Here is a 24,355-nt window from a genome sequence, read left to right as displayed (position 1 = left end):
TTTTGGAGACCATTAGTCAAATTGAAGGCGGGAGAAGAAGGAGACAACAGAGGATGAGATGATTGGATGGCATCACCGACTCAATGGACATGAGTTTAAGTGAGCTCCAGGAGTTGGTGATGGACAGGGAGGCCTGGCATGCTTCAGTCCATGGGGTCACAAAGGTTAGGACACGACTGAGTGACTGAACTGAACTGAGTCAAACGATCTTTAAAAGTTCTAATGCTCTCTTATGTTACCACATAATTGATAGTTTTTTTTCTTTCCTGTGTAACACAAATGGAACGAGCAAATGATAACTGCTATTGTTCTTAAGATGTGTGTGCCCTTCACTAGAAGATACAGTTCAATAGAGAGAGAATGAAATGTTAGCCAAGTTCCTGTAAGAAATATCTTTATCCAAAATTTTACCAACTTCCTATTGAACATTGCTACTAAGAAGAAGGAAGTGGTCTGCTTTTGGAATCACTATTGAATCATGCAGTTATGACTGGATATCATTCGTGCCAATCATGTCTACTCAGAAGAGGTCAACAAAAAAGGTCAAGTCACCAAAAACCTATAAAGGAATGACTCTATCCCTCACCTCCATTAAAAAAAGAAGGAAAGGTCCAGATACAGTTGGACATTTGTAGAAAAAATCAAGAAAAAGAACCCACAAAGAGAGCTGGTCCAGTGTGGTAACATTTAATACTGTGTGATCCTTTTTTAGACACAGAACAAAGAAGCAGAAGAATAACCCTTCACTGATTTACATCTGTAAGGTAACTAGATTTGCTTCTTTTCTTAATTTCAAATATACATTAAAATTAGCCCAAAAGAAGGCACTCCCTATATATGGCATCATTTAAAACAACATCCCAGACCCTTTAGAGAGAACACCACCTAGGTCCAATGCCACAGAATATCATCACATCACCCCATGGCTGGAAGTTTGTTCATTAAGCTGCTCTCAAGATGGACTGGTCAAGGAGGTCTACATTCTCATCTTATAAGAAATTGATCTGGCAGCTATGCCTCAGCCTCATGGACTTAGCCTTGATATCCAACCTGAAAGTGTTAGTAAATCATCACCTAGACATACCAGTTTATTTAAAAGCCTTTCCTCGGTGGAATATAAACAGAGTGTTTTTTTCTTTCTCTCCAAACCTCCTCCTTCCTCAGTGTAGTAGAGCATTTAACAGTATCCTGGGCAGGCTCCATAATTTCTTAATCACCTTTTGTTATCAATCACTTGTTTAATCTGATTTCCAGTCTCATATCAGATCTAAAGCTTCCCCCACTGGTCACTGCTCGGTCTGTGGTAGAAACGATAATATATTCTTTAACTGATCTTCCCCACTTATCTTAGAGCGAACATCCACAAACTTCCCCCAGGACAAGCTGTCTCCCACTGAGTTTCTCCTTCAGATGAAGGGAACAAGCACCTCTCACTTGAATAGCATTCCTGGGTACCACTTGGCCAGGGGTATGTCCCGGAGAAGAGAATGGTAACCTGCTCCAGTATTCTTGCCCAGAAAATTCCATGGACAGAGGAACCTGGAGGGCTACAGCCCAGGAGGTCACGAAGAGTCGGACACAGCTGAGAGGGCACAGCGCTGGGTGCCACTGGCCATAAATGTGAAATCCGGAGAGAACGTCCAACTTCTCGTTGTTGGATTCACGTGTGAATCTGTCAGCTGCCTCTGCAAGGTGTCCGCCGTGGACAGTCCCTGGACAGGAGGAAATCTTGTTCCAGCCCGGCCTCTTTGCCGGCCCACTCTCAGCAGAGTGGCATATACCCCAAAGCCCCTTTAGTGGGGATGCCCTTCAGACTGCGTGGGGTCCAGGAAAGGCAGCTACCTCTTGGCACCTCTGTGACCAATGAGAAGTTCACACATGCTTCCCTCCAGCACCAAAGGGCAGGAAGGCAGGCGACTCTCCCTCTCTCCTCTCGGCCCTGCAGTTCACTCCAGGTCTCCTTTCCCCTGCTGAGATAAACACAGAGATGAATCGAGCCCTTTGCCAAATCTAACATCTATCCTGGAGTGAAGTGACAGTTTCCTCTTCTTGCAGTCATCCCAAGTCTCTAAAAGGTGTTTTCCCAGGTCACCCTCATTTCACCTTGAGAAACTAAATACCTTTCCCAGACTTAGTGTTATTCTTCCCATCCCCTGCCCCATCATCACAGCACCGCACTCCTCGGGGCTACTCTCTGTCTGGCTACAAAGCTCCCCTTCCCTCATCTCATTTTTATAGACTGCAACTGGGGACAAGAAGGTTGGGGTAATGACTGGGGGTGGCTAGGCTTCTGCCTCTCAGCCCTGAGTGAAGTGTGTGGCTCTCAATTATAGCGGCTCTTTTAAGAACAGAGGTTTAGAGAATTCCTTGGTGGTCCAATAGTCAGGACTCTCAGATTTCACTGCCAAGGGCCCAGGTTCAATCCCTGGTCAGGGAATTAAATTTTGCAAGGCACATGACACAGTAAAAAAAAAAAGAAAAAAAGAGTCGAGGTTTAACCTCTCTGTCTCTAGCTTTGAAATCTATTCTCTATATCTCAGGCAAAAAATGTCACTTAACAATCCCATTACATGTAGAAACATGTTCCAAAGTCGGAAGTAGCAAAAGGTTGCCTTTTCCATGATCTCTGGAATATATCTGATAAGGACTAAAATCTCTAGGACTTGACAAAATAAAGAGTCAAAAACAGACTCTGACCTGATAATCTTCATTTGGGAGTCTTAAAACCTTGTTTATACAGAGCCAGAGATCTAGAAGTGACTGCCTCTTGCTAAAATGTGGGTCGTTCATTAAAATATTAACATGATCACTGGGCAATGTAGAAACAAAGGCGCTTTGTCTCACTGATGTTCATTCAGAGGGACTTTTCTCAGTTACTTGATATAACCAAATAGAACTCACTCCTTCTAATGCTCATATGGACCTCTTCCTCAATAAAACATCAAATGTGTCTTACTATATATGTCAGACTCCTCTTATCAAGGTGTTCAAAGATTTTCAGACATCCCAAACTGAGAGTCTTTCAAAGTTTTTCATTTTCTGTGACCTCATTACCTGACATTATAATCTTAGAATGACTTGGAATTCTTTTTCTGGACCCTGCCTCACTGGTGCATTTCAGTTGGAGTGAGCATACTCTCAGCATGGCCCTGAGCTAGGCCTTAGCATAGACTTAACAGTGATTGTTAATGTACAATTTGCTTTTGATTCCAAGACAAACACATTCATGAATCTATTCATTCTGGATACAAATCCCAATAACATTCCCTCAGATTCTTTATTGTAATTTCTTAAGAATCAACTTGGATAGGGATTGGCTCTTAAGACTTAAAATTCAGGTCGTCTACATGATGGAAAACAAGGGATAAGACATAGATCTGGCAACTTTCTAAAGCTTTGAGGAAGAGGTTTCAAAACCAGGTTCTGCAGAGTCCTAGCATTCTACAGAGAGATACAGGAATCTTCATGGTAGTGATTCTTTCCACTCTCAACTTACACATTGTCAGCCAGAATTCATTCGCTTCATATATTAGGATTAATATTTTATTTGAGGGAAACGGTTTTGCCACCCCACAATAAACATTTTCTACATAAATTTCTTTAGATGAACCAAATAGTACATATTTTCTTCCCTTATCAAATAAGAATAAAAGCTTCCTGGAGGAGCTACTGAACTTATTCACCAATTAACTATCATTAAAAAAAAAGTGGTGTTAAAAAAAACAGGTGGTGTTAATAACTATGCCAAAATGCAGTCAATATTTTTGCAATTCACTCTTCAGTATTCAGCTATGCCAAATAACTTCCTTCAACTCTTACTTAGCCACAGAAATACCTTTACAGAAATATAATATTATGCCTTGGCCTTTATCAGGGGTTGATATGAAGAACCTCTTTATGACAAACAATTCTGTTTTGTTTGTGACAGTGTACTGAAGACTTTGTCCAGGTCCCTTATATAAGGACACGTGTCATGACTTCCCTTAGAGCTATGAGCCATAAAAATCTTCATGTTTCTTTTTTCAAGATATCAAAGAATCTGTCATTTAGATTTGCCTCAGCTGCCAATGAACTGAAAGCTAAATCTGGGCACAGAGTCAGGGGAAGGACCTATATTCAAGATGCTGGTTTTTTTTCTGACCCAATTATCACCCAACTCTTCATTAACTCAGCCAATATTAAATAGTTCGGTAGGTGCCAAGTATTGCAGTAGGAACCAATGACACAAAATTTATTAAAACACAATGCCTATATGCAAAACAGAAAAAGAGACACAGATGTACAGAACAGACTTTTGGACTCTGTGGGAGAAGGCAAGGGTGGGATGTTTCAAGAGAACAGCATCGAAACATGTATATTATCTAGGGTGAAACAGATCACCAGCCCAGGTTGGATGCATGAGACAAGTGCTCGGGCCTGGTGCACTGGGAAGACCCAGAGGGATCGGGTGGAGAGGGAGGTGGGAGGGGGGATCGGGATGGGGAATATATGTAAATCCATGGCTGATTCATGTCAATGTATGGCAAAAACCACTACAATATTGTAAAGTAATTAGCCTCCAATGAATAAAAATAAATGGAAAAAAAAAAAAAAAAACACAATGCCTTCCCTATAAGAGATCTTGGTTGGACGGCTCTTGTTCTATTTTCATTGTTTTTTGTATATATCTTTATTTTTAACCCATTTCATATCTGTTTTTGAAAACACATACAGTATTACCGGTAAACAAACAAAATGAACTAGCATGTTTTGGAAAGAGAAGGCTTTAATTTAAATTTGCCTAGAGGGGTAGAGGAGTTATATTCTTTTCTCTTAGCTTCCTGAATCATTATCTACTGAACCTCTCTTCCAATCCATCCTACAATCAGATTAATTTTCTTAATAGGGCTTTCCTGATCACATCACTCACTTATTCAAAAGAATTAACTGCCACACCACACACTGGTCCTCAAAATAAAATCAACAAAACAGCAGCAATCAGAGGTAGTCTTGGTGCAAAGAATATAGAACCTGCCTAATGCTCCATCCTTCTTGCGTTTATGAGAGGAGGGAACCCATTTCTAGACCAAAATAGGTACATCAAATGTGTAAAGCCCTGACATTCTAAAAGAAATGACCATCGATACATGTGTACTTTCACCTAAAATTCAGCTTTTCATTCATTTGGGATCTTATCATCTCCATGTAAGCTATTTATTTCCCAGTTTTGCCACATTCATATCGCCAACACCACCACCAAAAGGGGCAGGAAGGAGTGATTCTGCAGTTTCAAATTTTGTTTCAAATGTGCCCTGAAGTCTGACTCCTGGAGCCAGAGGAGCTCTAAAAGGTCCCTTGAGATGCAAACTGGTTTCTTTCCTTTAGTCAAGAAAGCCACTCTTTTTATAAATTCAACCACTTTAGCAAACCATAGTTCAAGGTCAGCCAGCCAACCAGCACCCATCTTGCAGGTTTAAGCTTCCTGTCATGGTACCTCTATGAAGAAGAAAGCCAACCCATGAGGCAGTGTGGAAAGCGGTCCATGATGACTGCCCACAGCCCATCAGGGCATGCCTCTTGCAAATCAGTCCTTGTGGAAAGTCTCCACAGAGAGAGACGGTGTTGCTAGATTTTGTTACTTGAAGAGAAGTCTAGGAAGTATTCTCTATGTAAAGGAAGGTCTTCTCTGCTTTAAATGCAGAAGATTGCCCAGAATGACAATATATATGGTACATTTGCAATATCTGATGTGTGTATAGTCATTTCGTGTCATATAGAAAAGACCTGATACTTTATAAGATTTTAGTAGCAATTTCATAATGCAATTACATGTTATCATTGAGAAGAAAATCCTTTGGCCAGTTTACTCTAGTAGAAGTGTTACAAAGCTAATTTCTTTACCCTCCAGATTTGTGTGTCTAGTACATAGAAAAGAAATCTCTTTCTATACACACTTGAGCCCAACAAGACTTCTATGTATTACATTAGAATAGAATCTATTATTTAGAGGAGTTTATTTAGAGGGTTAGGAATATGAACAAGAGTCAAGAAATAAATTCTTCTGTTATATTTCATTTAGTTATCAGATACAGCTACCCAGTGAACTAGAGGAACAAAATGATGTTAGCCTTTAGATATTTATTGTTCTAGAGAGGAAACACAATGCAAGACCATAGTACAAAATATTTTCAATAAAACAGACATTTCTGATTTAGCACAGTCCTCTGAAACAGCAAACTGATCTGTAAAATACACAGCACAATGATGTTGCTTTGGAAAATGTGCAAACACCTTACTGCAATCAACTGTATCTAGAGGGGGGGGAAAAGATGATGTCTGGAAGGTTTTTCCTGCCATGCTCATGAGAGAGCATTTTTTAATTACATTCACATTCTCAGATTACTTATTTGTATGCACAGTGAACAATGGAAAGAAAAAACCTTAATGTGGATGTTATTTGATGCAAACTACTGAGAGAAATGTGAACTGATGTCAATTCCTTACACAGGATAAAGCAACTAGGGAGGAAGAAGACCCCCTCCAAGAAGATATGGCACCTCGAGACCCCTTAAACTCAGGAATTCACTCTTGATCCAAAAGGTAGCACTATCGCTTCTCGGCCTTTTGGCTAAGATCAAGTGTAGAATCTGTTCTTATCAGTTTAATATCTGATACGTCCTCTATCCAAAAGGTAGCACTAAAATGTGACCAAACATTCAGTGCTTAGAGATTTTACTTATCTGTTGATTGCCTGTGGCATACAGAGGTCTCCGGTTCTCTGGAAATGTGAAATCCAAAATTGTCTAATTCGGATCTGAGCGCTAGATATGAACATTCTGACAGTGTCTTCCACTGCATAGTAATTCATCTCCTGTTTAAATGCTATTCTGAAATTCAGGGTCACTCTCTCATAGAAGTGAGGCATAGAGCTGTGATGGGGGCCATGAATAATTTTAGGCTATTTGTACACAGCTGCAGCTACTTGCATGGGTAATTGCTTTTGCCCAAATCACCAGCATAATTGTGACTCTAAAGACAGATTTGAAAGCCATTGAAGTGTCAAATTATATTACAACAATAGAGCCAGTTCTCCAGAAAGTATTCATGTTTTAATTTTAATCAAGCTCCAAGAATGTGTTGAACCCTTGCTCTAGGGCAAATAAAAAAATGCCAAAATGTTTTGATATGTTGATGTCTAGCATAACAATCAGAGGAGGGACGTTCACCTCATTATACTAATAGTAAGATTCCATTAATAATTCTAGTACCACCACCTCACCCGGTGCTTGGCATTCAACAGTGTTGTTTTTAATGAATAAATACAACTTTTGATTTCTACAATTTGAACTGGAAATTTGTGATATGATGGTAGAAGGACAGCAATAGTTGTTCTGAAAGGTGACTGGTGATGAGTGTTCAAAGCAGAGTGATCAATACAACAAAACTGGGTTTACCTGCTACCGCTGGCATATGCTTGGCATGCTGACCACCAAACCTATCACATTATCACATCACATTATCATGTCAGGTGAAGAGGAACATTAGAACATACTCCAGAAAATACTGCACCTAATCAGACAAGATTTTGGACAATAACAATAACAGGACTATGAAATCAAAATGCTAACCCAACTGTATGATACAAATAAAACAGTGAAAAAGAACATATGATCCAGAATATAAAGCCTTCATAAGAGAACAATGTAAAGAAATAGCAAAATATGACAGAATGGGCAAGACTAGAGATCTCTTCAAGAAAACCAGAGATACCAAGGGAATTTTAAGCAAAGATAGACACAATAAAGGAAAAAAATGGCAAGGACCTAATAGAAGCAGAAGAGATTAAGAAAAGGGGGCAAGATTACATAGAAGAACTGTACAAAATTTTCTTAATAACCCAGATAACCAAAGTGGTGTGGTCACTCACCCAGAGCCAGACATGCTGGAGTGTGAAGTCAAGTAGGTGTTAGAAAACATTGCTACTAACAAAGCTAGTGGAGGTGATAGAATTCCAGCTGAACTTTTTCAAATCACAAAAGATGATGCTCTTTTAAAGTGCAGCACTCATTATGTCAGCAAATTTGGAAAATTCAGCTGTGGCCACAGGACTGGAAAAGGTCAGCTTTCATTCCAATCCCAAAGAAAGGCAATGCCAAATAATGGTCAAACTACTGCACAATTGCACTCATCTCACATGTCAGTAAGATTATGCTCAAAATCCTTCAAGCTAAGCTTCAGCAGTACATGAGTGGAGAACTTCCAGATGTACAAATTGGGTTTATAAAAGGCAGAGAAACCAGAGATCAAATTGTAAATACACACTGGATCATAGAAAAAACAAGGGAATTCCAAAAAAACGTCTACTTCTGCTTCACTAACTGCTCTAAAGCCTTCGACTGTGCGTTCACAACTGTGGAATATTCTTAATGAAATGGGAATACCAGACCACCTTACCTGCCCCCTGAGAAACCTGTATACAGGACAAGAAGCAACAGTTAGAACTGGACATAGAACACAGACTGGTTCAAAATTGGGAAAGGAATACATTGAGGCTGTATATTGTCACCCTGTTTATTTAACTAACATGCAGAGTACATCATGTGAAATGCCGGGCTGGGTGAAGCAAAAGCTGGAATCAAGATTGCCAGGAGAAATATCAACAACCTCAGATAGGAAGTTGATAGCACTCTAATGGTAGAAAGTGAAGAAGAACTAGAGAGCCTCTTGATGAAGGTAAAAGAGGAGAGTTAAAAAGCTAGCTTAAAACTCAACATTCAAAAAATGAAGATCATGGTATCTGGTGCCATCACTTCATGGGAAACAAAGAGAAAAAGGGGACTCAGTGTCAGAGTTCACTTTCTTGGGCTCCAAAATCCCAGATGTCTCAAAATGCAGATATTGACTACAGCCAAGAAATTAAAAGACACTTGCTCCTTGGAAGAAGAGCTATGAAAAACCTAGACAGTGTACTAAAAAACAGAGACATCACTTTGCCCACAAAGGTCCATATAATCAAAGCTATGTTTTTTCCAGTAGTCATGTATGGATATGAGAGTTGGACCATAAAGAAGGCTAAGCATCGAAGGATTGACACTTTCAAGCTGTGGTGCTAGAGAAAACTCTTGAGAGGCCCTTGAACTGCAAGGAAATCAAACCAGTCTATCTTAAAGGAAATAAATCCTGAATACTCATTGGAAGGACTGATGCTGAAGCTCCAATACGTTGGCCACCTGATGCGAATAGCAGACTCATTAGAAAATACCCTGATACCAGGAAACATTGAAGGCAAGAGGAGAAGGGGGCAACAGAGGATAAGATGGTTGCATGGCATCACTGACTCAATGGACATGAGTTCAGCAAACGCTGGGCAATAGTGAAGGACAGGAAGGCCCGGTGTGCTGCCATCCATGGGGTCTCACAGACTCAGACATGACTTAGCGACTGAGCAACAATAAAGACTAACGTTCAAGTCCCGAGGTTTATGTGCTGTGTGCTCTTAGTTCACTGAAACTCTAACCTAAGAATCCTACTAATATTAGTCACGGATTGCCTGCAGGTGAATAACTGTGAGGGCTGTTTTCACACAAGAAGCCCAGGAGCGTGGAGTTGGCTTGGTGACTTAAGGATGGCCAGTCACAGTCACCGGAGTTCTCTTGGCCTCTCCCTCTGGTCCTAAGAAATTTGATAGCTCTAGCTAATAACTGTGTCTGTGATAAAAGGAGGAAAGGGGACAGGTGGGGACAGAGCTTTATTGGAAGAGAAAAGACTCCAGATCCAAGTAAGGCTTCCGTTTACGGTTCATAAGCTACAACTGTGTCACACACCACTGGTAGCAAGGAAGGTCAGGAAATGCACATTTTTTAAGATGAACACATGTCCAGTCCAGTCAAAACTGAAGTTGTGTTATTAAAGAAGGGAGATCGGAATGAATAGGTAACTAGCAATGTCTGCTTCAATATTCTTTACAGACATAGTGTTAAGGATTATATGAGATAACATATTTGAAAATGTTCTGTTAACCAGAAAGCTAAACAAAGTTGTTTTTTTGTAATTGAAGTATAGTTGATCTACAATATTATTTAAGTTTCAGGTATATAACAGTGTTTCACAATTTTTAAAGGTTATATTCCATTTATAGATATAAGAAATTATCTATATTCCCTGTGTTGTACAATATATACTTGCAGTTTATTTTATACATACTAGCTTGTGTTTCTAAACCCCTTACCCCTCTTTCTCTTCCCTCTCCTCACTGATAATCACTAGTTTGTTCTCTGTATCTGTGAGTCTGTTTCTTTTTTATTATATTCACTAGTTTATTTTTCTGATCACACATCTTAGTGACACCACAGAGTATTTGTCTCCCTCTGTCTGACTTATTTCAATTAGCATAATACTTTCCAAGTCCATCCATGTTGTTTTAAATGGTAAACATTCATCCTTCTTTATGACCAAACAGTATTCCAAAAGTTGAACTTTTTTAAGTGCAATAAATATTATACTATTTTCATGTATATACAGTATCTTGGAAAAAGATCTTAAGATAAAATATATACTATATTTTAACTGATATATAAGTATATTAAGTAATATATAGTATATTAGGTCACACACATACATTTGAAACAAACAGGAGGAATGAATATCTTTTCCTTGTGCATTTAAGATAGCATAAATTAAAAACATGTGATTCAGTTATGGTATATAACATTAAAGCAAAATATGGGAGCTTTTTACATTTTGCTTTAAATTTTTATGTAAATACACTATTTACCTTTTTTTGTTTTTGTCTAAAAACGGAGCATATATGCCTTTACTTCATTTACATGTGATGAAATTAATAGTAATTATGCAGTTTATACATTAAAATACCTTGAAACACTATGCTCTCCCTCAAAAAATAAAAAAAATAAAAACTATAAAAAATCTTAAGCATGAAATTTAAAATAATTATCTTCAGTATTCAAAAATACATAACAGAAAACATAATTTTTTTCTTTTAAGACGTCTCAATTTTTTCATATCTTAGAAAATGGCCCGGGGAAAAGATTTTTTAAAATAAAAAAATCAATGCAGGAAAGAAGAAATTAGGAAAATATTCTGTCTCAGTGACAATATAATTATAGTGCCCTATGAAGAAGCAATTGGCACAGTTACTTGATTTTTATTGAATATCAGAGCATAGGCAGATATTAAAATGCAATTTGAATATGAGTGATGTAAAAGTGGTAAGTAATATTAAGGAATAGATATTTAGAAAACCTCAGGAGTCACCTTACCTACACCTACTCATGGCCAACAAGACCTCTGCAGTCAGACCTGCCTCCCTCGTTACCCCTCTGTCTCCCTGAGTCCCACCAGTTCACTAACACCTCAGGACTTTTGCACTTGTTGTCACCTTCCCATTTTCCCAATGGCTGTTTCCTTCTCAACATCCCAGTGCTGATTCGAACATCACCTCCATGGAGATGCCTTCTGGGAACATCCTAATTAAACAGCTGACCTCCTCCAGCCTCTCCCACCCTGGAGAGAGGTCCAGGTCCAGGTCCCACCATCATCTTGCATTTATTTTTTTCATGGCATTTACAATTATCTGACATTTTTTTAATCCTATGCCTACCCCAGTAAGGGCCTTCCCAGGCGGTATTAGCGGTAAAGAACCCACCTACCACTGCAGGAGATATAAGAGGTGCCGGTTCAATCCCTGGATCAGAAAGATCCCCTGAAGAAAGAAATGGCAACCCACTGCCGTATTCTTGCCTGGAGCATCCCATGGACAGAGGACCCTGGTGGGCTACTGTCCAGAGGGTCACAAAGAGTTGGACAGGACTGAAGCAGCTTAGCACACGCGCCCCTACTAGACTAGAATATAAGCTCCAAAAGAGCAGGGGTGCTGTCTGTGTTGTTTAATAGTTCTGTCTCTAGTACCTAAGACAGGGCTCATCACAGAGTGAGTGCTGCATAAGTGTGTGTGCAGTGGGAGAAAAAGATGCATGTGCATTCTATAAATGACAAGTTCATATAACCACATTAGATATTTGGGAAGGACTAAATTGCTGCATAGAGGTGAATATAGTAGACAGAATTTCAAATCACAAACATAATTTTCACATAATAGTTTATTAAGACATATTCTATTTGGCATATTTCTCCTGAGGGAAGGATTCTAAGTGCTAAAAGAAAACAACTGAAGAGTTGACCCAGACATTCCCCTGGTGAGTTCTTCACAATTTATTAGCATATAAGAACGTATTTTTCCAGGCACCGTCAATTCTCTACAGGAACAGAGTCAAATCTTCTCAGAGCTATAAGCTAAATTCCTTAGACTTGGTACTCTCAAATTGCTACGGCCCCTTAAATCTGCATCTTGTATCTTAGACCTAGGTCTCTATTCTTCAGATTCACTTCTTTCCCACCCTGCCCAGTTATAAAGACATAGTTGTGAAACTACAATTGGTCTTTTTCTGGATGTTTCTTTTTTTCTTTGTATCACGGCTATTCTCTCACTTTTAGTTGCCAAGACAGGGTGGTAAAGGCAAGATAATGCCATTAAAAGCAAAAGGGAATGTTAACCTCCTTAATTGTCTCCAGCACTTAAGGCTCATGTACTTTCAGTCCAAATGAAAAGGCACTGGAAGACATGAAGCATTCAACTCTTTCCTCAATTCAGTTAAAGCAAGAAAGAGGAAATGTTTCTCTTCCGTTGAAACACTCCAGTTTAGAAGTAAAAGGTAATAACTTCACATACTATACAGGTATACAACTGAATTTTTAATTCAACGTGGAGTTCTAAAAAAATTTATGAAGAGTTCAGGCTGTCAAAAGACTCATTATAGAAGAAATATAATTTCTTCCTGTCCCATAGTGTAACTTGACATAGCTCTGAAGAACTCTTCTGTTTCTATAAATGCATTAGCTGTGACTAAAAGACATGTTTTGAATACTCAAGTTGTTTCTTTAAAGTATTGACTCATGCAGGGCTGTAGTCAATCACTTGCCAAAAGGTAGGTTCAGGGGAGAATAAAACAGAAACAAATAACTAAACAAAGGATTTTAGTAATCCTGAAGAAACCAAGATTCGAAGTAATGGCCATTAATAAAAATATTCATGCTACCATTACCAGCAGAACGGCCACCATAAACTGAGGAGACCATGGTGAATTACTGAGCATCATAAAATCCTTAAGTGTCTTCTCGGATGCATTTCCCCATTCAGGGATTATAACTCAGGAAGAAATATTCTAACAGGAACAGGCTGCTCCTTTGAGTGTCAGAACTCCAAGTTGTTTTAATAGAAAGCCACAATAAATACTTTTTATGGCAGAATCTGAATGATAGGCTTGCATTCTCCACCAAGTCTCAGTTTCTGAGCTAAGCTCAGGGCAAACGAAGTAAGGAAGGAAGACAGTGTTTGACGCCCACAGCTTGCCCCACGATACGCCTATTCCTACACTCTTGGACGCTACACCGTGTCTGCAAGGATCTCCTCTCAGCTCTGTACCTTCATCCAACACATTCAGCTCAAGCAGGAAGACATCCTCTGTGATCCAGATCCCCATCAGGCCCCATGGTTTTAGAGCTCAGAGGGCAAAGTCGTTGGTGATAAGAGTCTATCTGTTAAGTATATAAAGCAAAAATCCTTCAAAATGCAAAGTTGTGAAGATGGAAACAAAAGGATATCTCTTAATATATGTCCCCTTGAATTTAGTGAATCAAAGAAGGGAAGAATTTACATTTTACAAAAAAGATGCATATCTACATGTTTATAATTACTGAAGAGATAAGAACATAGGATAAATGTGGGACTTTGTACAGCAAAATAAAATATACTTTACTTTTCAAAAATAAAAAAGAGTATATCTGAAGCCCTTTCTGAAAATCTCCTGGGAACCTAGCCATGCAATTGCCCTTTCCCCCTCCATTCCCCACCCCACCCCCCAACACACACACACAATATCTCTCGGGCTTTCTTCTTTCCCTAACCGCTCTACAATTCCAGATGGTGATTAAGAAAAAGTCAATGTATCTATGAGTAGACTGATAAAAGAGATATCTCCCAAGGTTCAGTGTCACTTCCTGTATTAGTCAGGGTTCTCCAGAGAAACAGAACCAACAGGCAATAAAAGAAGATTTATTACAAGGACTTGGCTCCTGCAACCAGCCTGCAACCAGGCTGAGAAGTCCCACAGTCAGCTGTCTGCAAGCTGGAAACTGAGGAAAGTCAATGGCGTGATTCAGGCCAAGTCCCAAGACCTGAGCACCCGCGGAGCCAATAAGGAAATCACATCTGAGGGCAAGGGAAGATGAGATGAGATGTTCCAGCTCAAGCAACGAGGCAGGAAAAAAGGGGTTAATTCCTGCTTCTACTCCCTTTTGTTCTAGCCAAGCCCCCCCAAAACTGGATGATGCCCACGCACATTGGGGAGGGCAATCTACTTGTTCTGAATCCACAAACTGACATGCTAACCTCACTGAGAAACAACCGCACAGGCATGCCCAGAAATAATGCCTCATCTGGGCAACCCATGGCCCACTCAAATTGACATTTACAATTAACCATAACACTTCCTAAGAAAGTCTTTCCAGAAACTTTCAGGAGTTTTCTCACACAATTTTGTTTCTTCACCTCTTAAAGGCCTTGGTCAGTTGTGTTGCAAAAACTTGGTATCTCTGAATAAGATGTCATCTCTTCACATTCAACTCTGTTCCCTTAGCTTTAGCACAGCATCTACAAAAAATATTCAATAAATGTGGCTAAACAGGAGTGAGTTGGAAAACTGTAAGAAATTGTATTTTGCCTGCCACCCCGGGGCTCCAAGACATGCAAAGGAGATGAGGCATGCATATAAATAACTCTAATATATAGCAAAAAGTAATGTATGTAAGAGAAAAGTACAAACACTTACTGCCAATTTCTGACTTCAATACGATCAACTGCAAGTGCACAAGAGTGTGGAGGCAGGTCTGTCTCCCACTTACATGCCTCTGACCAGTTCTGTGTCCTTACCTGTGAAAGGGCTCTGAAATTAGGTCTTGTTGCTCTCAGGGTGGTATTGTAAGGGCAAATGCAAATTTAAAATAGAAGACTTAATCACTGTCTAGAAAAGACAGAAGAGACATCTGCACACCCATGCTCACTGAAGCATCATTCACAATAGTCAAGATAGGAAAACAACCTAAATATTTGTCAACAGATGAGTAAAGAAAATGTGGTGTACATTAACAATAGAATTCTATTTAAAAAGGAGACTCTGCCATTTCCAATAATATGGATGAAACTTGAATACACCATGCTTAAAAAACGAGCCAGACATAGAAAGACAAATATTGCATGATTGCCCTTAGATGTGATATATGTGTGTGTATGTGTGTGTGTGTGTGTGTGTGTGTGTGTGTGTATTTTTAGGGCAAATTCATAGTAACAGAGAGTAGAATGGGAGTTACCAGAGCCTGCAGCCCAGGTGGAAATGGAGAGATTTTTAAAAAGAAGAAAAAAAAAAGTGGAATAGTGATTGCCAAGGATAGGGCAAGAGGGTCTTAGGAGTTATTATTTAATGTTATTAAATATGTTTAAGTTATTGTCTAATTTAGTTAATAGTATTTAACAAAATAATTATTAGGTTAAGTTTTATAGAATGAAAATTCAGTTTTACAGAATGAATAGAATTCTGGCTGTGGACGGTGGTGACAGTTACACAACATGAAGAAGGTGCCTAATTCAACCGAACTGTTTGTTTAAAAAGACTAAGATAGAAAGTTTTGTGTTATGTATATTTCACCACAAGAAAAAAATGAATAATCTGATGCATAAAATACTACCAGAAAAGAAAAATACTTCAGAGAGTAAAGGAAGTCTAAATGTATATCCACAACAAAAGCACAGTGAATGAGAGGATTGCTCTTTTGGATATTAAAGAAAGTTTCAAATCTTGGAATTATTTTTTGATAAGGGAGAAAATAAGATATAACCTCCCCACTGCCCCTATCATCCCTTTCCTTAGTTACTTGTAAACACTTGTAATTATAAATTCTTTCTCTCTTCAAAATACACGTAAATCTTTTTAAAAGATAAGTCAATCTCTTGCTGACTTTAAAATCCAGGAATGGGGACTTCCCTGAAGGTCCAGTGGCTAAGACTCCACACTTCCACTGCAAGAGGCTTAGGTTCAGTTCCTGGTCATAGAGCTAAGATCACACATGCTTCTAGTGTGGTCAAAAAAAAAACAGGCATGTCTTCCTCAAGGACCTGGAAATCAACTCTCTGAAACATAATCATCTAAGAAGATAGGACCCCCATCTTCTAAGACGACAACCACCCCCATCTCAGAAGATATGACTATTAACTTCAGTGGGAACTTCATGCCAAATTGCAAAAGCTACCACTTACCATGAGAAGTGTATTTACCTCTGGGTAAAGTCAACTAGCTAATATAAAAACAGTCGCCTCAATTACTAGGTGAACATAGGATAATCTATGCTAGACAAGTGATACTGTCTAGTCTCCTTACTTGAGGACTAGTTATTACGTATCTGGAGAACATGCCTAGCAATCCAAAAGGCTGAGATTTCTTTGTCTTTATAATCTCTTTATAAACCATCTTGATATACATTACATTCTGGTTTAATACTTATTCAGTCATAAAACTGTCATCTTTCTCTCTACCTTTGTGGAGAGATTTCCTAAGTTGGAAAGAGACGCTGTTTTTAATTTTATTTCCCCAACAGCGCCCAGCATGAAGTCTGGGCACCAAAATGCCCCGTGCATCGCAGCCTTTGCGTGTGTAATGCGCACTCAGTTGTTAAGTTGTATCCAACGCTCTGCAACCCCATGGACAGGCGCCCACCAGGCTCCTGTTCATGGGATTTTCCAGGCAAGAATACTGGAGTGGGTTGCCATTTCCTCCTTCAGGAGATCTTCTTGACCCAGGGATCAGACCTGCACCTCTTGCATCTCCTACACTGGGAGATGGATTCTTTGCCACTGAGCTACCTGGGAAGCCCAGACTTTCTCCAGTCCCCAGCAAATCTGCCCTGTTTGATTGGGATTCCTCTTTGGATTCTGAAGTCAGAAAATAATGAAACCTTATTTAAAAAGGAATTTAGATGTCAACTAAGAATTCTATCATCTGTTATATGGATGTTTCTATGTGGCATTCCACCAAAAAAAAGAGAAAAAAAGACAAGCTTTCTTTAAGATTTTAGGGCTTTTTAAGGTCTCAGGAAAGGGAAGATTTCTTTAAAAGCAGAAATGAAGGAAGATGACACAGAGAAGACACAGCATGAATGAAGTTCACTGAAGGAAAAGTAAAGTGTTTAAGGAACACTAAGAAGCTTGGTCACATTGAGATGTTGCGTGCATGCAGAAGATCGCAAGTGAAAACTGGTAATGGAGGTCAGGACAGCAGTGCAGAGATCCACACGCCAGATGAGAGTGTCCTCTTGACTATCAACACACAACCCGGCCTGTCTCTGAAATTTAGCAAGGATCTTTCATGAGAAATACAAAACGGTATGTTCAGTGCCACACTTCCTTTTTTATTTTTTACTGAGTTTATAGTTGATTTATAATGTTTCAGGTGTACAAAGTGATTCAGATATATATATATGTCTTTCTCTATATATACATATTCTTTTTCAGATTCTTTTACTTTGGGGTTATTACAAGACATTGGATCTAGTTCCTTGTGCTATACACTAGGACCTTGTTTATTTTATATCCAGTAGTGTGTAACTGTTAATCCCCAACTCCTAATTTATCCCCTCCCCCAACCCTTTCCCCTCTGGCAACCAAAAGTCTGTTTTCTATGTCTGTGAATCTATTTCTGTTTTGTAAACAGATTCATTTGCATCATATTTTAGATTCTATATATATGTGGTATCACATGATATTTGTCTTTCTCTGACTTCACTCAATATGAGGGTCTCCAGGTCCATCCATCTTGCTGCAGACGGCAATACTTCATTCTTTCTATGACTGAGCAACCTTCCACTGTGTGTGTGTGTGTGTGTGTGTATACATATATATGAAGGTGTGTACATATATTATATATATTGTCATTATCCATTATCTGTTGAGGACATTGAGTTTGATTCCGTGTCTTGGCTACTGTAAATAATGCTTCTATGAATACTGGGGGCAGTGCTACACTCTTTGCAATTCTGTAAAAATTATCCTCAATTCCAGACAAAATCTTCCAACACCAGAAGAAAACCTAAATCTCAGCTTTTCACTGCTCTTAGGAGCTGGTCCTTTACCTGACCACAGTTATCAGCTGTATCTCCATATCAGCTAGCAGCAGTTTGGGGTGTTGGATTGAGACAGCGCAGCTCTTCAAAAGAACCGTTTCTTTGTTTCCAGCTCCTGACCTCCTGGGCCTGAGCGGCCACTGCTCTTGTTTCTCTCACGCTGTCACTCACAGAGGCTAAGGCCAGCGGTTCTAGTTTTCCTTTGACCTTCCTGCTCGTTTTCATGGAGGTAATTTACCTATTTAAAGATGATTTGTTGAAACCAAATGAGCAGTCACGGAAATGTAAGAACCCACAGAATGTCCTCTTTCATTTATGATATCTGCATTCAAAGACAGATGATTTTAAAGAGAGGTTGTATTTAAGTACAGCAAATATACCTGTTTGTTTTCCAAGTAACGCAACTCTCTCACTGGCCTACATTCATTGCAATGGATCTTCAAAGCGGTGGGGAAAGGAAGAAAGAGAGGTCCACAGTAACCATTTGCATGACATGTCATTTTTCTTTTTTGATAGGGACAGTAAAAACACAAGGATTGGGGGTGTAGAGAAGTGGGGGGTGGATTGCTGCCTTTTAACTCTTTCCCATGGCTTTACTAAAAGGATTTTCACTTCAACAGATGTTTCTATCATCAGAGCCAAGATCTAATTTATTTTTGGAAAACAGAAAATGAAACTGTTATGAATAGTCTTATTTCAGCAGTCAAAGAGAGTGGAAAAAGAAATCTAGTATGTGATTTGTTTTTCATAAGCCCGGTTCAAAGCCCATCTGTGCTTATGCCATGAATCCTTCTGTGCAGGACTCTCCTTTAGAAGTTTCAGTAAGAGGTGAGTCCATTGATCTGCAATTTGGTAAACTTGAGGTCTTTGAAGGGCAGCCAAAGTTTCACTTAATTTCCCAACAACTCTCTCTCTCCAAACCTGAGAACATCTATCTTGTTCCTGGAGAACTTAAGATACAGTTTTATACTCAGGATATCATTGTGCCTTGCAGACAAAAGCCAGGCAGCCTTATTGAGACACGGGGTTCTTTTTAAAGATATATTTCATTTAGTATCTTAATGAGTATGTCTGTCTTTGGTGGAAGAAGTAAGCACAAAAATACAAGTGCTGTTTTCTGTGGGATGTCTACATTTTAAATCTAGCCAGGGTTCATAAAGTTAAACACACTTATTAAACTTAAACACACATGATTCACTTGAGATTTAAGAAAATAATTTATTTTTTACAAATCCACCCAGCAGTTAATCAACTGGAAAAAATCAACTGGAAAAATTCAGACATAATCTTGGTTATTTGAGAGTATTTTCCAAGTGTTAGAGCTTCTCATACGTTTCAGATTAAATCATGATGTTTTGATAAAGGCTTGACAGTCATCAGTCATGACTCTTTACAACCCCATGGATTGCAGCCTGCCAGGCTCCTCTGACCATGGAATTCTCCAGGCAAGAATACTGGAGTGGGTAGCCATTCCCTTCTCCACGGGATCTTCCCAACCCAGGGATTGAACTTCCTGCATTGCAAGCAGATTCTTTACCGTCTGAGCCACCAAGAAAAGCAACATTAAATATCACATGAATGAAAGAATAGAGATAAAGTACAAGGCCTGGCACAAAGGGTTCAATATGCAACAGCTAGTAGTTAGTAGGGCAGTAGTGGTAACTGTAGCAAAAGTCATCCACCCTCTCCTCACTGAAGAGTTCATTTGACAAACGAAGCCCAGAAAAATTAAATCACTTGCCCAAGGTTACAAAACTGGCTAGTGGCAGAACTGAAATTGGAATGCAGGCCCCCTTACAAGTCTAATAGTCTTTTCCCAATACCTTGGGGGAAATAATTTTTCCAATTATAATGAGTTATTTTTGTCATACGAAAGATCCTTGGAGAGAAGGGTGAATCTTCATGTCTATATTCCAATGGCAAGCCTTCTCAGCTTCTATATTGACTGTCATTTCAGAATGTGATGGGCTTTCCCTCAGTCCCTACCTTCTTTGAACCTCTCATATTTTTTCCCATCATCATTGCCCTCTTCTTTAGCCTCAGCGACACCACCATAAGCAACTCCTGTCTACTTACTCCTCTGTTTACTTTCTTGCTCCTTCAGGCACCCAAAGCAGGGGACTCTCCAGAGCTAAACTCCTGAATCTTCTCTCTCTCCTTTAGAGTTCACACATATTTCCAAGGACTCTCTCTAAAACATCTTCTGCCCTCAGGTCTTTCTTGAAATCTAACAGCAAATTTCCAGTCTCCTACTGGATGTTACCACATAAATGTTCCAATATAACCTCAAAATTACTATGTCTGGGATCAAAATTATCATCTTCCCCTCTAGAGTAGCTCAAAACCTTCATGTTCAAAGTTTGTCAACAGTTCCATCATTCTTTCGGTCTTGAAACCATGAAGACATCATTGAATCTCCTCACCCTTCCGAAGTGATCAATCACAAATTCTGTTGTATCTTTTTTCTCTTTCCTTTCCTCTCCCACAAGTAACCCAAGTATCACATTAGTTTACTTACTCACCAGAAACTACTCTGAAAGCCTATTAACTGATGGCTCTGCCTTTATTTCTCACCATCTTACAAACTCCCTGACAGTAACCTGTCTTCCTGAGACACATTTTATCATATTTTTCCTCAGGTCAAATCTGTCCAACCACTTCACTACACATACAAGACAGGATCTACCCGCTTTGTCTTTGCAGTCAGAACTCTCTACCACCTGGCCCTGTCACCCACCATGTTCATTCAATTTCTCAGCAAAATGCAATGTTACATGTCAAATTAGTATGTTTAATGTTTCTCTTTGACATTATTGAGGCAATGAGAAAAGGCATATAGTGCTCAGAATTAATGTGATTGTTTCTTTCTTATGAAAACAAAAATTAAATTTAAACAACCTAACACTTTTTTAGAATTGATGTCACTCACTAGTAACATTTTCCAAATGAAGTTCACTTTCTAGAAAGGTTTTATAAGCATTGTCTTCCACAGACAATTCAGGTTAAAATACAGTCTCGATAATAATGCCAAAGAAAAGCAGGAAATCTGTTTCATTTTCTCCAACAAAAAGGTAAGGAAGTCTGCCCCAAACTTACTGCTTAGAGAATCTAGAATTTAATGTTTTGTCAGCTGGGCTGGTTTTTGTTTTTTGTTTTAATTGGTGGTTACTTAGACGTACTAGAATCTGTCTCTCTCTTTCTTCCATATTATTAACAAACATTATCTAGATTCTGACTTCTCAGGATGTTTAAGCAACTAGTATCATGAATGCTCCTTTGGGAAGGCTATCACCTTAATCCTTCTGCAAAGAAACACATCTACAATAACAATTCTTTGATTTTTCTCATGCTTTCTTTTTCTTTTATGTATCTCTCCTTAAAAAGAATATTTTTCTCAAATGCAAATTAAAAATACACTGAAACACCACTTCTTAACTATCAGACTGACACTAACCAAAAAATCTACCATGTTCTTCTGGCAGTCTGGTAGAACCATGGGCACTGCATACAATACATGTGTTAATGGAAATGTTAAAACCCTAGGGAGAACAATTTGGCAAAATTACATGTGATTTTAGCCTATAAGCCAGCAATTTCACTTCTAAGAATCTATTCCAAAGCAATACTGGCCAAAAAAAAAAAAAAAAAGCCTTTTTTTGTAGCACTATTTAATAATAGCAAAGGAATGGAAACTGCTTACAAATTAAAACAGACCCTATTTTCTCTTGTTCAGTCTCTGCTTCCTTTTCTTTTTTCCCCTCTGTTCACTACCTCTCCTTCACCTCCACCCCTGGACCTTAACAAACTACAAAGATTCCAAAAATACTCTTTAAGAACTGCTCTGACAGCTGCTGCTAGGAGACTGACACCCAGGATCCCAAACCTGAGGCACGAAGAACCAGAACCTCCTCAAACTGTCCTAGCCACAAGCTCTCCAACAACTCAGGAGAAGTGGCATGGCCATCCCACCAGGAGGTGTGTGCGCCCCCCCTTCTCACATGGTGAAATTCCAGCTCTGAAACAGCTTGGGGAATTACCTGATTCTCAAGTACTTCCCAGTGCTCATTGGCTCAATAGAGCCTGTAATCTCCACCTGAATCATTTTAACTATGATTGTTGACAACCCCTCAATGTCCATCTACAGGAAGTAACCAAGTAAACTCTATTACATCCACCAAATGAGCACTATGCAAGTGTAAAATGTGTTCAGAAATCTCCACATATTACAAAGGAATGACTTCCAGAAATTTTAAGTGAAAAAAAAAAAGAGGAGGGAGAGAAAAATATGTACAATATGCTGCCATTTATCTAAGGATTTGGGATAAAATATACACATTCACTTAATTATTTTTAAATATCTATAAAAACAAGAAACTTAAACAGTTACCTATATAGAGGGAGGGTGGGAGGGAGGGAGGGAAGCAGTGGAAGGGGGCAGGGATAGAAACCAGACTTCTCTGAGCATGCCTTGTGTTTTAGATACAAATATTTTCCTTTTAAATTTTAAAAAGCAAGCTCTGAAAGCTAAAAGCAATAAGAAACCAATGAATCTATGTAGCATAAGCACAAAGAGAAACCATTAACTAACATTAGATCTTTTCAGTACTCATTCATTGGTGATAGAATAGATAGTTGGTACCGTCATCCTAAGACTGTTGTGTGTATGCTGTCAGAGGAGACAAACGAACAATTATATTGCTGTCATTGGTAACCAGGTTTTCCAGCATGGGATTAAGACATGAAATCAAAGAAATTAAGTAAAAGCTCTATAGTCCTAAGCTTTAATTGGAGGTATTATTATAAATTCATACTAAAATGTCATAAAACTCAGCATTTTCTAGTTCTATACCCTGGAAAGGCTTTGCAACTATATACAGCCCAACAGCAATTGGCAACTCCAGTTCCCAGGTCCTAGCTCTAAATGCCACTTCCTACCAGAGAGCAGCAGGGCTACTTGAGAACAATAGTGTGTTCCAGGTTTGTAGAAAGACAAGTATTGCTATAAGGTTGAGACATCTTGTCACACTAAAAATAGAGTTGTTAAAAAAAAACTCATGAGAAAACTTGAAAAGGTTCATACTGACCAAAGACAGGGCAATTTGAGCATTAATAAGGAAAACATCTGCAGTGGACTGAGACATATGAAATATGATTTCATAACTATAATTTTTAAGGGACCCATTAGTCACTTATTTTTTTCATTAGGCACCTTTTAAAGATGCTAAAATAATATTTGAAAATTTGTAAATTAAAAAAATCACAGTTTTACACTGTCTTTTTTACACTGTACCTCTGTGTGAGCAACGGATAAGCAGAAATTTCTCCTTATAGCAGTAGAATAGCCAATAAATAAAAAAGGAATAATTGAATTGCTATATCACTACTCTGTAACCCTTCATAAATTAATAGATCTAAGCACTGAACATCAGTGATTAATAACATCAGGAAAGAAAGAAAATCATATATTACACAAGTATACAACACCATCTATGATGTACTCTTGCCCCCAAAAATCTGAATCGAATATGACCACACTACTAGTTTGAATTACCAATTTACCAAAAATATAGGGAACAAATAAATGGGTTAAAAACATAGCAAGAATTCAATCATTAAAATCCAGGCTATAGGAAATCTACTGGACAAATGACCTCATTTCTTTCACTGATAAATTACAAGGAAGAAGAATAAAAGAGATGGAGGGGGAATACAGGTTTAAAAATATTTAACAGAGGCATCAGTCATGAATAGATGGACTCTATATATATCCTGATCCAAGATGTCTATTTTTTTTTTTTCAAGATCCTGATCTTAGCAGTTCTCATCATAAAAACTTCAACACCAACTGCTGGATATTTGGTAATATTTAGGAATTAATGTAAATTTTTAGGCATGAAGATATCATTGTGATTTTTTATCTATGACACTATCAGTTAAGGTGTACAACACAATTATTTCATATATGTATTTATTGGGAAATGATCCCCACAGTAAGATAATATCCATCATCTCACATAGTAACATAGTTACATATTCTTTTTGCTTGCAATGAAAGCATTTGAGATTTATTCTCTTAGCAACTTTCAAATATACAGTGCAGTCACCATGCTATACATTACATCTCCATAAC

At 38.6% G+C, this 24,355-nt stretch overlaps 1 protein-coding gene and 1 pseudogene across 1 annotated transcript in view; one reads left to right on the top strand and one right to left on the bottom strand.

The window, feature by feature from the left end:
* TAFA2 (TAFA chemokine like family member 2) overlaps window positions 1-24,355 on the bottom strand; it is a 522,785-nt gene that overhangs the window by 474,522 nt on the left and 23,908 nt on the right. The gene's annotated exons all lie outside the window — the stretch shown is intronic.
* LOC136168144 (U2 spliceosomal RNA) lies at window positions 6,588-6,697 on the top strand (annotated as a pseudogene).

The sequence above is a fragment of the Muntiacus reevesi genome, chromosome 4 (assembly GCF_963930625.1).
Source record: "Muntiacus reevesi chromosome 4, mMunRee1.1, whole genome shotgun sequence".
Taxonomy (NCBI): domain Eukaryota; kingdom Metazoa; phylum Chordata; class Mammalia; order Artiodactyla; family Cervidae; genus Muntiacus; species Muntiacus reevesi.
Note: the sequence above shows the minus strand (reverse complement) of the source record. Positions and strands in the feature narration are given on the sequence as shown.